The sequence below is a fragment of the Cryptomeria japonica genome, chromosome 11 (genome assembly GCF_030272615.1).
Source record: "Cryptomeria japonica chromosome 11, Sugi_1.0, whole genome shotgun sequence".
Taxonomy (NCBI): domain Eukaryota; kingdom Viridiplantae; phylum Streptophyta; class Pinopsida; order Cupressales; family Cupressaceae; genus Cryptomeria; species Cryptomeria japonica.
In genome coordinates, this window is record NC_081415.1 from 360,559,786 (window position 1) to 360,572,289 (window position 12,504).

At 41.8% G+C, this 12,504-nt stretch overlaps 1 protein-coding gene across 3 annotated transcripts in view; it reads right to left on the bottom strand.

Moving 5' to 3' along the window:
• The window catches only part of LOC131040183 (protein DETOXIFICATION 44, chloroplastic), a 171,497-nt gene that overhangs the window by 85,953 nt on the left and 73,040 nt on the right, over window positions 1–12,504 (bottom strand). The gene's annotated exons all lie outside the window — the stretch shown is intronic.

A 12,504-nucleotide genomic window follows, 5' to 3' on the forward strand; every position in this document is an offset into this window, starting at 1 on the left:
TACAAAAAGCCTATTAATAGTTGAAGGAGATGGATCAGGCCTACAAAAGACTTCTCATATCCATGCTCACTCTTTTTAGTCGTTGTGTAAATGAAGTGAATAAAATTCTCATATCACTAATGACTTAATATCAAGAAGGGATGTTGTGAAAGTCTTGGTCCCTTGGCTTGGGAAGGAAATGAAGCACAATGATCTAACAAGGATTAAATAAATCCACCCTTCTACAGATATCTAAGAACTCAATGCAAATTGAAAAGCTTATGGTACAATTAGGGAAATTCGTGTATATTCTGGTGTAGAAAAGGCTTCCCAAGATACAAATGCTGAGGAAGAGGCTCTTGCAAAAGAGGCTCTATCACAAATCCCAAAATATAGGATTGAGTATACCTCCAATCAAAGACAGGTCTAGAGAGAAATTTTGATACAGGTAGAGTCAACAAAAGATCTTGATAAAATGTGACATGAATTCCCAAAAGCAAAACATTGAGACTTTTCCTCATGCCTCATTAGTAAATGAAGATTTGATTGGAATTGTTGGACGAAAGATCAATGTGGAAAGGGTAATGAAAGATTGTAATGTCCCCTTTAGATTTTTTTGGCAATTATATAATTTTATTTTTTTTGTTATGGTTAAAACTTAAGAGAAAACTGAAATAAATACTAAAATAACTAAAAGGTGACTACACCCTCGGCTAGACAATTATCTGATTCAGCGCCCTTTGTATTTTTTGTTTATGGAAATGACGAAAGAACAAACTGAAAGTAAATACTGAACAATATCTGCAAAAACGAAAATAATCAGAGTTTGAGAATAGGGAATTTGTAAACAATTTCAGTGATTGAGTTTAGACTTGGCCAACAATTTTCCACAACTGCAATGTCCCTTTTTAGATATTTTGGGCAATTTGTAAACAATTTCAGTGATTGAGTTTAGACTTAGCCAACAATTTTCCACAACTGCAATGTCCCTTTTTAGATATTTTTGGCAATTACCTAATTTGATTTTATGGTTAAGAGAAAACAGAAATAAACGCTGAAATAACTGAAAGGTAATGAAACCCTAAGATAGACAGTTATATGAACTAGGAAGCTTTGGATTTTTATTTTTATTTTATTTTTTACTCTAGAGTTATCTGTAATATCAAAAATATTATCCCTTGTAATTAATATGACAAATGGCGCTTTTCCTCCATGTCATAGAAGGTCAGGATCCACCATCATGTCCTCTTGTCCACTCAAACCATCCATGTCAGCTCTGGTCGAAGCATTACAAACTCTGCCAGCCTGTCAACTTCGGGGACACAGGCACGGCACGGAGACGTTCGCGCGACGCACTGGCGTCCCGCGAATCTGACAGTCCGCAGGTGGCCATTTGAATGTTACGCCTCTGCATGCGCCCACCGACGTCTGAATTCCTTCTTGGGCCTTTATCTTTCACTTTGAAGGCATTTTGGAAGGATCCTTTGGCAAGTTTGGCAATCTTCTTGCAGATTAAGCTCTTCGAAACCATTTTGGACAGCATTCCATCAACACCACCATTGTTGCAGCATCTCAAGCACACTACACCATCATTTCCAACAACTGTTCGTGAAAGGGGAGTTTCCTTAATCTCTTTCTTTCATTTTGAATACCTTTTTATCAATCTTGTGTTGCATCCTTTCAATTATTTTATCATATTATTATTCCCGTGGCTTCTTGGGTTGTCCGTGGAGGTAGAAACACCAAAACGGGGGTCTGACTTAGGCAAGCTCCAAAACACAACCCCAACATTTTCCCTTCTTGCTTGTATGTAGGTTCACGGGGGTGAGAGAATCATCATTTAGCAGGAGGCTTCAATCGTGGACCGATTGTGAGTGTTTTCATCCTTCTCCCTTCCTTTTGTTTTATTTCAGTCATTTCACATCTCGCAACTTTTAGCTCAGTCCATTCGTTTTCTGTGTTTCATCATATTGCCACGTATTCGGAACTTTCCGTACGCGCTCTGTACTTTGTCCATACAGGACAACAACACGCTGCATTGGTGTCCCAGCTCCGCGCACTTGTCCTCAGGACAAAGGCTTGACAGAGCCGCCTGTGAATCCCGGATCGTGGGCAATTGTCTTGGTTTGTTATTTTATCCCTTGGCTCATCTCAGCGCCAGTTCGCAGAGGTAATCGGAAGGACAATTTGTCCTCAAGGATGCATCATCCTTGACGTGGCAAATTCCCTCCATTACATTTTGGTGAACCCAACGTGAACCAGGACTGTCTTTACTTTCTGTTTCATCTAGTTACATTAATCTTTCCAAATTTTCAAAAGTTAAAAAACATAATTTAAAATTTAAAAAAAAAACACACAAAACAAAACAACAAGAACAAGCATTTGCATCCGATAAAAATTTCTACATTTTCCTTTTGGCATTTGCATCTTACTTAAACCGACTTTATCATTCCAACTTTTCCGTGTCCCTGTGCTATGGTCATGGACGTCGGGTTGCTCGTCTATGAGCTTTACGACTCAGACTGCAACAAGAGCTATGGTTAGGAGGTCTTCCAGGAGGATCTTTCCCCCTGATCGTTACAGTCCTCCTCTACCCGACACGATGAACAAAGATCCTCTCCCTGATCCTAACGAGTTTCTTACTTCCCATACTTTTAGGATCCCTTTCATGGGTGGCTCTTTGGCTGCTAGTTCTCAGAACAATCCCCCAACGAACTTTCTACCACCTTCTCCTCCTATTGTTGACCATGATTCTGTTGTCACTATCGACTTTGACCAAATTCAGTCTTTAGAGGAGAACCTGAGAGACTTCGAAGGGTTTCTTAACCGCGAGAATGTTCTCCCAGAGCGAGGAATGTAGTTAATACCCTGAGGGATATGCTCATCTCGGATAAGAGAGGCCTAGAGATGCTAAGAGCGTTGTCCATGATCGTGAAGAGTCATGTACCCCTAGTAGACGCCTCTCCTCGGGATGGTCAGTCAGATGTTTGTGGTTCCCAGCTGAGTGTCAACATACCTGATTTGTCAGTGCATACTGCATATGGTTGACCCTGGGCCCACTATTCACGATATCAATGCCTCTACTACTCTGCTGGGTTATACGGTCATGTCTAGTGGCTCAACCTTTGCTTCCGCCATGACTCAGATATATACAGTTAGCACTAGCACTACATCTGTCGGTGGCACTGGTCCTTCTGGAGGTTCCGATGGAGGTGGCGGCGGATCTGGTCCACCTCCACCTCCTCCGCCTTCTAATCCTGTCCTTAATACAATCTTGCAAAACATGGGACAATTGCAGTTACAGTTGACGAACTTAGCCTCTGCTTCTGGCCAATCATCTGTCCCTGCGTATTACAGGAAGAGTCCCCTTGACATTACCATCCTGAATACTATCCTTCCGACTGTCGCTAAGTCCCTGAAGTTTGATAGGTTCAATGGCGATGGAGATCCAAATGTGCATATAGATTCCTTCATGACTATGTGTAGTGACTACCATAGTCTGGACTTTGTTTTGCTCAAGCTATTCTCGCGTTCCCTCAAAGGGACAGCATTAGAATGGTATAGTTCTCTGCCTGACCATTCTATCTGTACCTTCGATCAACTTATGGATCTCTTTCTTAAGTGGTTTCAAGCGAACATTGGTAGCAGGGTCACTATCGCTGAACTTGTTCATTGTAAACAAAAGCCCAATGAAAAGATCACCGATTTCATTTCAAGATATCAAGCTATCTCCACCAAGATCCCCTTTGCCCTACCAGATAGTGATTTGTAGAGGATGTTTATCGGCAATCTGCTGTCGACATTGAGGGAGAAACTATTTCTTAACCGATATCAGAACTTCGCTAACATGTGCTCTGCTCTCACCGATTACCAGCACACTGTGTCGCAGTTTGGAGATACTTCTTCGAACCCTCGCGGTGGGTCCTTTGCAGGCACGTCCACAGATGGGTCCTGGAAGAATAAGGTTGTCACTAATGTTGCGATTATTCCTCTAATGGCTGCTGCGCAAGCCACGCAACAAAATAGAGTCTTCACTAAGTTGAATGACTCCTACTTGAGCATAATGCAGCGGTTGTTGAGACAACCTTATTACCCTTCCGGAAATCAAACTGTTGTCTGATAGTCGGCCTTATCTGCATTGGTACGATGGTTCAAAGTTTTGTCATTATCATCGTGTGCTTGGTCATGACACTGACCGATGTTATCATCTTCGACATGTTGTCCAAGACCACATCGACAATGGTGCAATCAAGGTGAATGCACGAAAGCACAAATCAAACAAATCTGTTAACAAAACCAACAGAGACTTGCAGATCTTCACTGATCCCTTCCCTCCACACTCGGCGAATTTCATTTCTGCATCTGAGCCTTCTTCGGATGATGGTCTATATGTGAACATGGTCACCATCACCCCCATTAGCACACCTCCGGCCCAGAAGGGGAAGGTATCTAATTTGTCATTGTCATTTACCCCTCTGGATGCCCCGTATTGCAGAGAGCCTGCTCCCCTTTAGGTCCCTGCCAAGCTGAATAGTCAAACTGTCATAGGTGTGATATTTGACCCATCTAGCAGAGTCGATGTTATCACAGAGGAGACTCTCTTTGTGAATGGTTGGCATAGAGTGGTGTATGATGAATGTCGCACAACTTTGAGGACGCATGATGGGTTCTCTATCTTACCCTTGGGTAGTATCACCTTGACGGTCCTCGTAGGGCCTAAGGCGGTGTCCTCTGTGCTTGTCATCATTCCTAAATCAGACCTCTTCTGAGTTAAGCTCGGCATTCCTTGGTTGATTGCTATGGAAGCAGTCCCCTCGATTGTGCACAAATGTCTCAAGTTTCCCCATGAGGGCACGGTGCATGTCATCCAAGACACTGGATATTGACCCTTGATCACCCGTGGGGAATTTTTGTTGGACCACTTTTGGCTTGCTCCGGTGGGGCCCATACTTCCCCGCGGTGATTTAATGTAGCGCACTTATTATCAGTATAAAACGGGGGAGTCGGACCCTACATCTGTGCAACCTAGTGTTTCATTGCCACCTCCTACATCGACCCCTCATCCATCAATTCCAGTCTTGGAGCGGGTAGTGCCTCATGTCTCCTCATCATCGAGGGCCGAGGCTAAGCCCTCACCCTCAAATAGACCTCTGCGTCCGCCTAGGAGCGCACAACCTCCAGCGGTGTCTACTGATCCTGCGACTACGCCTAGCACAGCCAAGGGAAAGGCACCCACGCTGTTGAAGTCTGCGGCCCGCCCTCCCTTTGAACTCCCGATCATGGCTTACATCCCTCGACCATCTCGCTACAATAAAGGGAAGCACTCTTCTCGTGTTCCATCGTCTCCACTTGCACCTTTCTCACAGCTTGTGCCAGCATCCTCTGTTCCTCCGACCGCTTCTCGAGCGAAACGAGGTAGGGCGCCCGTTGTTGTGAATGTGGTGCCTCTCCAGGATGCACCTCCTGTTTCATCGGTTGGGCCTTCTCCCATCCTTGACACATTTCCGGAGGCCTCTCCTATGCAGAATGATGCTCCTGAGTCCTCTCCGGCTTCAGTTGGTGGTCCTCACTTCCATCGGAATTAGCGTGCGCGTGAGCGTAAACGCTTTCGACGAGCCCGAGCTCGAGAGCACGACGCTGCCTTACAATCCGCTAGTGTGGCTCCGACCCCCAACGCTGTTGTTTCGGAGCCTATTCCCTCAGTTGCTCCTGTCTCTGCACCTATTTCGGTCTCGCTCCCTACTGCTTCAGGGGTTTTCGATCAACCTCCCTCTAAACGGGTGCAAGTTTTCATTGCTCCATCTTTGGAGCCGCCTCTTATCACTTCTTTACCGGACATGCCTCCCTTGTCTCGACCCCTTAACATGTCACATACACAGGTGGTGCTTAGTGCAGCTTTGTCTGCCCCGCCTGCTTCGCCACCGCTCCAGTATCCAAGTTTTCCTGAGGTCCTTCAGCCTGCTACAGTTGATAGGAGGCCTGACACACCTATCTCGTGTAAACGCAAGTTTGAGTAGGGCCCTGTTCAGGAGTTCCGACGGAGCAAGTCTTCGCAGGTATGTTCTTCATCCCTTCCTTTGCCTATCTTAGTGCCTATTGGTTTGCCTGTTTCTATTTGTATGATCAAGAACGCCCCGCCTTCTCCTAAGTTTGTCACTGCCCCTCTTCCAGAGGCCAACAGTCCCATTCTTGTTTCATCCTCTCCAAGCGAGTCACCTGCTTCCTCCACGGAAGCTTGCATGTTCGACTCCTTGGGGGATATCCCGGCCTTGTCTGAGATCTTCACGCAATCGTTGACCCTCGCCTCCTCCGAGCCTGTAGACGAAGACGTTTCTGCTACTTCGTCTCTTGCTCTTGTTGTTGGTGAGGCACCCGGTGCGGCCCTTGCGATAGTCCCTCTCCGAGCTCGTCCCCCTTCTCCCTATGACCTAGATTGGGAGGACGGGGCTCTTCTTGAGGACGATGATCTCCTCCAGTATGATCCCCTCCTCAGGGCTGATCGTTAGGACTTTTATTTTTCATCTACATCTGTTTGCATGTATGCGTGACTGTGTTCCCCCGTGCTTGCTTTATCTGTTTGTTGCCTTCCGCAGGACCCAAGTTACTCCATAGGTACTTGGCTATGGGAGGTTGCCTGTTTTTATCCGTTGTGCTCTCCTGAAGGACCCATGTTACTCCGTAGGTGCTTGGATACAGGGGATTTTCTGTCGTACACATTCCTCTATTTGTCTACCTCCTATTTGTCGTATCTTTCTTTTCGACATTCGAGGATGATGCAAAGCATTGGGGGCATCCTTTCCTTTCTTCCATGTTGACCCGAATTTTTATTTTCTCTGTCTTCATGTGCTCTTCTTCAGATCCAAGAAATTTGGCACTATGACGATACACCCATCTCGCAGTGATACTATATATCCTTTCGACACTGCTATGGCTTTTGATGCCAAACTATCGGATCCCCTTGTCCTCTTGCATTGCATCTTTTGATATTGTGGATATCTCTGTGCCACTTGCTCTTGATGGCATACCACATAAACATCTTGCCATGTTGACATCCCACAACTACTATTCTCCTTAGAATGACATGCCTTCCATGCCTATCATTCTAAGGGTGGGCCATCATATCTGTACTTATCTTTTTAGTATTAACAGTTTCGTACTTGAGACATAGTACCTAGCTGAGTGGTGTATTCTTGTGACATTTTCAGTGCGTATTTTCAGTATTTTGGAGTGTGGTGTGTTTTCTGGAGTTGCTGGTTTGTTGTGGCTGAAGCGAGTTTTCGATCATACCTCCCTGCCTGAGCGACTGGTCATTCTGGGTACTGGCTCAAACCTTTTCTATGCGATTGGCGATATATGTTGTAAGTTTGCAGCCCCTTATTTGGAGTTTTAGATTTTATTTTGCAAATCAAAATTTCTAGCTTAGGCGTGGTTCCTGGGAAGTTCTTTGGGATGCGTGCAAGGTGTTTTCAGGGTGTTTAGTAGCTCTTTTTGGTCTGTTCTTAGTCGTTGCTTGTCTAGTGTTAGTTTGGGAGTGATTTGGGGTGAATTGAAGGAGATTTGAGTGAGATATGAGCAATTTAATGAGTTTATGTGTTGCTGGTTATGCATTTCCAGCCTGCTGACTTTTATATCAGATTCCAAGAAGTAGGTGTTGAATTATTTTGATGATAGTTATCTCATGTGTTCATCATTATACTCCTCTATCTTTCCTCTCTATTGTAAGGTTAAGTAGTAGTACTACTAACCGTTTCTAGATTGTATTCTTCATATCCCGCTGAAAAGTGGAAGAGGCTGGCTTGCTGCCTATATCTGATATTTTGTAACTCAGTCCTCCCACTGCATAAGCGGTTGAGTGATATTGGTTGTAATGATCCTCTCGCTGCATAAGCAGTCGAGTTGAGTTTGTTCAGTGTATTCAGTCCTCCCGCTGAAATATTGCGGTAGAGTGATTTGTGCTTGAAATATTGTTCTCTTGGCTGGTTTACCACCAAGTTCCTTGCTTTCCCGTTGAATAAGCGGAAGGGGCTGGCTTGCCGCCCGTTATTGTATTCAGAAATTCAGCAGATTATCTCTAACGATCCCCTGCTACTGTATGCTCTCACCCTCCCAGTCTGGGCTCTCGGTGATCAAAAAGTGTAGGGTTCCTTCCAGTTGTTTGGATTTCATTATTCTAACCTAATAGGTGATTGGTGTGATTGTGATATTGCTTTAAAAATAAAATAAAAATAGTGGTAATATTACACCTCTCCATAGGTTCTGCTTTGAAATTAAACCAATGCCCATCTGAACTATCATCGCTAGAGTGTGATAAGAGATCATCATCATTGGCTGATTTGGAGACTTCAACATATTATTTACCTTCAATGTGCTCTTCTTTTGATAGTGTATTAGTGATTTCAACTATCTCAACATTTGCATTTGATCCACTGGTGTCATCAAGGAAACTAATAGTCTTAGATGTCCCTTTGGATTGGTCTAAATTTGTACCCAAAGCGGCTATACTGTAGTGTCCCTCATGCACAATCTCATCAACAATAATAGCATGCATGTCTAAGAGGTCATCCCGGGGCTCTATCATACATTCCTCATGTGATAAGACATATTCTTCAAGTTCTTTTCCTGCTATGAACTATTTTCCTTCCTCATGCTCGTCAATTGCCAAGAGAGGTTTCAGCTTCTTCATAAACTGTTTGAAAACACTATTAACCAAATCATATGCAGCTGAAGAAGTAACCTTTTCTTGCTTTAAAACAGCCAATAACATATAGATAAGACAGGCCCGGAGATAGCATCATTTTCGTTAGTAATCAAGGCCGCAATGGTTCTCAAGCAAGTAGAAATAGTTTCTTAATGATCCTCACTGATAGAAGCTATAAAATGATGAAAAATTTGAAGAATACGATCATCACAATCTAAATCAATCAAGAGAACACATGATCTGACCTTAGCCATCAATTCTAAATTCTTAACCCTCTTACCAAAAGAAGGGCCTTTGATATCATCTAACGCATAATAGCTGCCATCTTCCTTATTATTTTATCATTATAGGGGTACTTCAAGACCTTATATTCTCATAATTTCATTGAGACAAGTGGTGACTGCAAATCTCACATCTTCATGTGGATGCCTCATAATCTAGGGCTGGACTAATGCAACCAATGGTCCATCTGTTGCCCATTTCAACACCTCAAAATCTGATTGGTCCAATTTTGCCAAACACAATTCCATTCCTTCCAATGTGGTAAGAAGAACATTCTTTGATTGCTACCAAGACTCAAGCTGTTTTCCCAATGCATAAAGCATAATACTCACACCATTACTTTCAGTGAAAGCTCAAACTTAATAAGTCTGGATGATTTTCTGAAATTTTCTGTTAAAGGACTCTTTTCCCTGTTAGCCATCTTCAATCACTAAAAACAACAATGAATAAACTCACAGGCTGGCAGGTCCTTCTACTCTGATACCACTGTAAGATCCCCTATTGATATGCTATACATTTTTTTTCTTTTTTCCACATAATGACTGACAATGCATTATGAGAACCAATTTATGCACATATTCAATATTTTGTCCCGATTGCTATGCTTCTACCAAACATTTTAATTCTCATAGCAGAATTTGTTAATCAAAAATAACATCAAATGTTTCACATAACAGTCTGCCATAGATTAAAATCAAATTGCAAAGATAGCCATTGCAAAAAATTTGACCTTCCTTAAGCACCAAGAAACAACTTAGACATCTACTACTAACTATTCAATACTCACCAGAAATGGGTCTTCAAATGCCCTACTATTTAAATTCTGCTCTTTCTCCTCATATCTAAAGAAGCTCATGTCAAACTTAAAATAAAAGAATTGACCAATAAAATCAACTTCTTGTTGTGGCTTTCTAAGCGCCTAGCATTGGAGTTACTAAGCACCAAGGAAGGACTGAAATATTTCCCACGATCTGCCCCAACAAGCACACTTCCAGAATATGAAAGAGAGAAGCTAGAGAATACTCCAAATCACTCCACCTTACTTGTCAATATTTCCACGATCTGCCCCAACAAGCACACTTCCAGCATATGAAAGAGAGAAGCTAGAGAATACTCCAAAATATACCTTCACATACGGACCTAAATGGGCTTGCAAGGAAAAACACTCCTACTCGAACTCGAAAACACTTTAATGGAGATCCTCATAAAACGCAGAACTTGGAATGGCTAAGAACCCAAAAGCAAATCGGGTTTTGGGGAGCTCGATGCAAGTAAGAGTCATCTCAATTTTCATTTGCTTAAGATACAACAAATACTTGCCATCGGGTCCTAAACCCCCGATTGCAAGTGCACAAACTAAAAAAAAAGAAAGATAGCTTACTTGTAATTGGGCTTTTGACCCCCGATTACAAGTAAATTATTTTACATTATAAAAACAATGAACCCACTTACTTGTAATCGGGTCCTAGAGACCCAATTGCAAGTAAGTGGATTTTCTTGCAATGCCATCCAAAAGCTCCTATTACTTGCAAAGATCATCTCAAAACCCGAAATTGCACAAAAAGGAGGAAAAAAGTCATCCACAATTGACAAAAAATTGGACAAGGATAGCAAAAACACACACTAGCAATTAGAGACAAACAAATACGAGTTTTAAACCTCGTAAAACATGCCTTAGAGAAGAGAACTACAAATTTTGAGCATATGAAAGAGAGAAGCTAGAGAATACTCAAAAAATTTGAGCATAAGGGTTGTCAAATTTTTGAAAATTCAAAAATTAAGACAACATCTTGCAACCCCTTAAACCTTCAAACTCAAAAATTTGTCTTGAAACAAGAATTCACAAACTTCGCACTTTCAATTGGACCTGTGAAAAAATATTCCACACAACCTATAACTCTGAATGAGCCACACCACATTAACCAGGGAGAATCTCTCACCACCATGGCCAATCTTCCGAGAGGGTTTTCAAACTCAAGGCTAAGATGAACCAAATTCAATCCCACAGAACCACAAGGGTTTCATTAGAGAAAAATGAAATAATTTGCATGATGCAAATGAGCTCCCTGAATCGCTTTATATACTTTTGTTGCCAAACTTTCCAAAAGGTACATTAAAGTTCGCTTTTTAATTAAAAACTCCTTTTTGCTCCAAAAGACCTTGTTTATAAAATAATAAAAATATTTGATAGGCAAGGTCCCATTATTATGCGTCCATGATTTAAAACTTTTTATTTTCTTTCCAATAAGTAATTATACTAAGTGTTGAAATGTGGCGACTGATCAGCAAAGTACTGTACACTCAGCACGTATCCTCGCCGGGGTCTGGGGCCGGGCCCCAGGCAGGGGTTCGGGGGCAGCAGCCCCCGAGAAAAAAAAAATTCACCGTTTTTGTTGATGAAAACCGACATTGTAATAAAACCCTAAAAAAGGCCGACTTTGTTTGTTGCCCTAAAAACGCATGTTATAAGCGGCTGGGATGCTTAAGGCATGGGAAGGTTGATGTACTGTTTTTGCTGGATAATAAGAAAGATTGGACAGCTGTGTATGGTGGACGTAACCCATTCTGGGTGAACCACGTTAAATCTCTGTGTTATCTGTGTCCTGTTTTATTTCTTTATCTTTTGTATTTAAATCTGCATATAATTGTTAGTTCATATTTGCTTCGGATCTGCTTGAAACCCTAACACTAAGGTGCCCATTAAATTATTTTAATTAAATTAAGCAACCTTAGTAAAATAATTAATTAAAGCCAATAATACACTCGAGTTGTGGAAACTACCGAAAAGCATCAGGAATCAAAAACTGACTGCACTGGAATGATCCTGATGATGAATAATGAAAATCAAGCCTGGCCAGGTAACTTACTATAAATAGACGCTCTCCAAGAATCTTGAAGAACCCACCAAAAGTTGAAATTCACTACAGAAAGTGGCATAGTAATCCTCTAGATACTGAGCTCATTGCGAACATTAAAAATCCTCTCAAACAAGGATAACGGTCACCCAAAAACCGAAGCCAGCTACAGTACTGATGCGACTGAAAATGGGGACATTATAGTGTTGGATGCATAGATAGTGTCAGTTTCGCTAGTAACACCCAACACTTTTAGTATAAAAAAGCTAGTGATTGCTTTCATCCCTTCAATAGTTCAGTTCCTCCATTTCCACCATCATTACTTCATTTATTTTTTTCTCTTACTATTATTTAATTATCTAATGTGCTGTTTAGAATCTATGACTAAAGGGTAGTGTAGGACCTAGGTAGCCAAAACACTTTTCAAAAATAAAAGACTTTCATCTCATGATTTCTATAACAATCGGAAAAAGAAAAAGAAAAGAAAAAGCTTTCCTACCACCAAAATTGGATGATTTCATTGTTACAGTAGAATAAATTTTCTATTTTTTTCTTGCTAGAAAAAGTTGTTATAGCTTACAGTTATCATTTATCATTGGTCAATTGTTGTACTGTATTCTCGATTCTGTATTTATTATTAAATTTTGTACATTTTGTGTAAATTGTGGTATATACCCCCAGCACCCCCAA